The sequence below is a fragment of the Arachis hypogaea genome, chromosome 11, assembly GCF_003086295.3.
Source record: "Arachis hypogaea cultivar Tifrunner chromosome 11, arahy.Tifrunner.gnm2.J5K5, whole genome shotgun sequence".
NCBI classification, from domain to species: domain Eukaryota; kingdom Viridiplantae; phylum Streptophyta; class Magnoliopsida; order Fabales; family Fabaceae; genus Arachis; species Arachis hypogaea.
The window spans coordinates 29,124,003-29,127,842 of record NC_092046.1 but is presented as its reverse complement, the minus strand read 5'-3'; positions in this window follow the sequence as shown (position 1 = coordinate 29,127,842).

Genomic DNA, 3,840 nt, shown 5'->3' with positions numbered 1-3,840 from the left:
AGGGATGTTTTCATTAGTTTTTATGTTAAATTCACATTTCTGGACTTTACTATGAGTTTGTGTGTTTTTCTGTGATTTCAGGTATTTTCTGGCTGAAATTGAGGGACTTGAGCAGAAATCAGATTCAGAGGTTGAAAAAGGACTGCTGATGCTGTTGGATTCTAACCTCCCTGCACTCAAAGTGGATTTTCTGGAGCTACAGAACTTGAAATGGCGCGCTTCCAATTGCGTTGGAAAGTAGACATCCAGGGCTTTCCAGAAATATATAATAGTTCATACTTTGGTCAAGAATTGACGACGTAAACTGGCGTTCATTGCCAGCCTTCTGCCCAAATCTGGCGTCCAGCGCCAGAAAAGGATCCAAAACCAGAGTTGAACGCCCAAACTGGCACAAAAACTGGCGTTCAACTCCACAATTGGCCTCTGCACGTGCAACACTTAAGCTCAGCCCAAACACACACCAAGTGGGCCCCGGAAGTGGATTTATACATCAAATACTTACTCATGTAAACCCTAGTAGCTAGTTTATTATAAATAGGACCTCTTACTATTGTATTTGACATCTTTGGATTACCTTATGATCCTTTGATCACGTTTTGGGGGCTGGCCATCTCGGCCATGCCTGGACCTTCACTTATGTATTTTCAACGGTAGAGTTTCTACACTCCATAGATTAAGGTGTGGAGCTCTGCTGTTCCTCAAAGATTAATGCAAAGTACTACTGTTTTCTATTCAATTCTTCTTATTTCGCTTCTAAGATATCCATTCGCACCCAAGAACGTAATGAAGGTGATGATTATGTGTGACGCTCATCACCCTTCTCCCTTATGAACGCGTGTCTGACAAACACTTCTGTTCTACATGAATTAAGCTAGAATGAGTATCTCTTAGATCTCCTAACCAGAATCTTCGTGGCGTAAGCTAGAATGATGGCGGCATTCAAGAGAATCCGGAAGGTCTAAACCTTGTCTGTGGTATTCTGAGTAGGATTCAATGATTGAATGACTGTGACGAGCTTCAAACTCGCGAGTGCTGGGCGTTAGTGATAGACGCAAAAGGAGGGTGAATCCTATTCCAGCATGATCGGGAACCGACAGATGAATAGCCGTGCCGTGACAGGGTGCGTGAGCATAAGATTCACTGAGAGGAGGGGATGTAGCCACTGACAACGGTGATGCCCTTGCATACAGCCAGCCATGGAAAGGAGTAAGACTGATTGGATGAAGATAGCAGGAAAGCAGAGGTTCAGAGGAACGAAAAGCATCTCCATTCGCTTATCTGAAATCCCTGCCAATGAATCTACATAAGTATCTCTATCCCTTTTATTGTTTATTTTAATCTAATAAAATATCATGTTTAAATCCGCCTGACTGAGATTTGCAAGGTGACCATAGCTTGCTTCAACCCAACAATCTCTATGGGATCGACCCTTACTCACGTAAGGTTTATTACTTGGACGACCCAATACACTTGCTGGTTAGTTGAACGGAGTTGTGTCCATACATACATAGAGCCACAATGAGGATTCAATACAATTATATATTGTTACTCTCACACAAGTACAAAGAACATGGAACACAATTTCGTGCACCAGGAACTGAAAAGGATCTTCAGATGGAAGTCCATGAAACTTGCAGTTCTGCTGCATCAAAGAAACTAATTGAGGTTTCAGCTCAAAATTGTTTGCTCCAATGGCAGGAATGGAGATGCTTCTTCCATGTAAATTGGAATTAGCTGCAGTAAAGTCACCAAGCATCTTCCTTGCATTATTATTATTTTCGGCTGCCATCTCCTCTTCCTGTTCGAAAATTTCTGAAAGGTGCTTGCTGGATTGTTGTAATTTAGCTTCTCTTAGTTTCCTCTTCCGAGTCCTTTCAGGTTCTGGATCTGCTTCAACAAGAATATTCTTGTCCTTGCTCCTGCTCATATGAAAAAGAGGGACAGAAAAATAATAATAATAGGGGTCCTTTTTACCACAGTATAGAGGTCCCTGTGTGAGTAGAAGAAAAGAAGAGGAAAAAATTCGAACACAGATGGAAGAGGGGGTTCGAATTTGGGTGAGATGAAGTTTTAGTAGATGAATAAATAAATAGAAGGAGATAAGAGAGAGAGAGAGAATTTTCGAAAATAATTTTTGAAAAAGAGTTAGTGATTTTCGAAAATAGTTTTTGAAAAAGGTTAGTAATTTTCGAGAATTAAAATAAAAAATTAAAATAATTAGTTAATTAAAAAGAAATTTTGAAAAAGAGGGAAGATATTTTCGAAAATTAGAGAGAGAGGGAGTTAGTTAGGTAGTTTTGAAAAAGATAAGAAACAAACAAAAAGTTAGTTAGTTAGTTGAAACAAATTTGAAAATCAATTTTGAAAAGATAAGAAGATAAGAAGTTAGAAAGGATATTTTAAAATCAAATTTTGAAAAAGATATGATTGAAATTAGTTTTGAAAAAGATTTGATTTTTAAAAAAGATTTTGAAAAAGATAAGATTTTTAAATTGAAAATTTGATTTGACTCATAAAAACAACTAGATTTTAAAAAGTTTTGAAAAAGTCAACTCAAATTTTCGAAATTTATGAGTGAAAAAGGGAAAGATATATTTTTTTTTATTTTTGAATTTTTAATGATGAGAGGGAAAAACATGAAAAAGACTCAATGCATGAAAATTTTGGATCAAAACAATGAATGCATGCAAGAATGCTATGAATGTCAAGATGAACACCAAGAACACTTTGAATGTCAAGATGAACATCAAGAACTTATTTTTGAAAAATTTTTAATGCAAAGAAAACATGCAAGACACCAAACTTAAAAATTTTTCATGTATAGACACTATGAATGCAAGAATGCATATGAAAAACAAGAAAAGACACAAAACATGAAAACATCAAGATCAAACAAGAAGACTTACCAAGAACAAGTTGAAGATCATGAAGAACACTATGAATGCATGAATTTTTCGAAAAATGCAAGATGAATATGCAATTGTCACCAAACTTTCAACTTGACTCAAGACTCAAACAAGAAACATGAAATATTTTTGATTTTTATGATTTTTTTATTTTTTTGGATTTTTGTATATTTTTTTCGAAAAAACATATAGGAAAAAGAAAATAAGGATTTCAAAATTTTTTTAATATGAATTCCAGGAATCTTGTATTCTTAGTCTAAAGCTCCAATCCGAGGGTTAGGCATGGCTTAATAGCCAGCCAAGCTTTAGTATGTAACTCAGACATGCCACGGCTAACATTCCAATTAACTTGCCTCTATGCTGATGGTTGGAAGCCCCTATCCAAAAGAATTAGACATGGCTTTACAGCCAGCCAGGCTTCAACATGCTTCATGAAACTCTAGAATTCATTCTTAAAAATTCTGAAGAAAAATATATTTTTGAAAAGATTTAATTTTTTTTTTCGAAAATAGATGAGAAATTTTGAAAGGTTTTTGAAAAATTTTTGAAAATAAAATAAAAAGAAAATTACCTAATCTGAGCAACAAGATGAACCGTCAGTTGTTCAAACTCGAACAATCCCCGGCAACGGCGCCAAAAACTTAGTGCACGAAATTGTGATCTCAGGCAACGGCGCCAGAAACTCTGTACGCACGTCTTAATAAATCATTTTTCATTCACAACTTCGATACAACTAACCAGCAAGTGCACTGGGTCGTCCAAGTAATAAACCTTACGTGAGTAAGGGTCGATCCCACGGAGATTGTCGGCTTGAAGCAAGCTATGGTCACCTTGTAAATCTCAGTCAGGCGGATATAAAATAGTTATGGAGTTTTCGAACATAAATAATAAATAGATAGAAAATAAGGATAGAAACACTTATGTATATCATTGG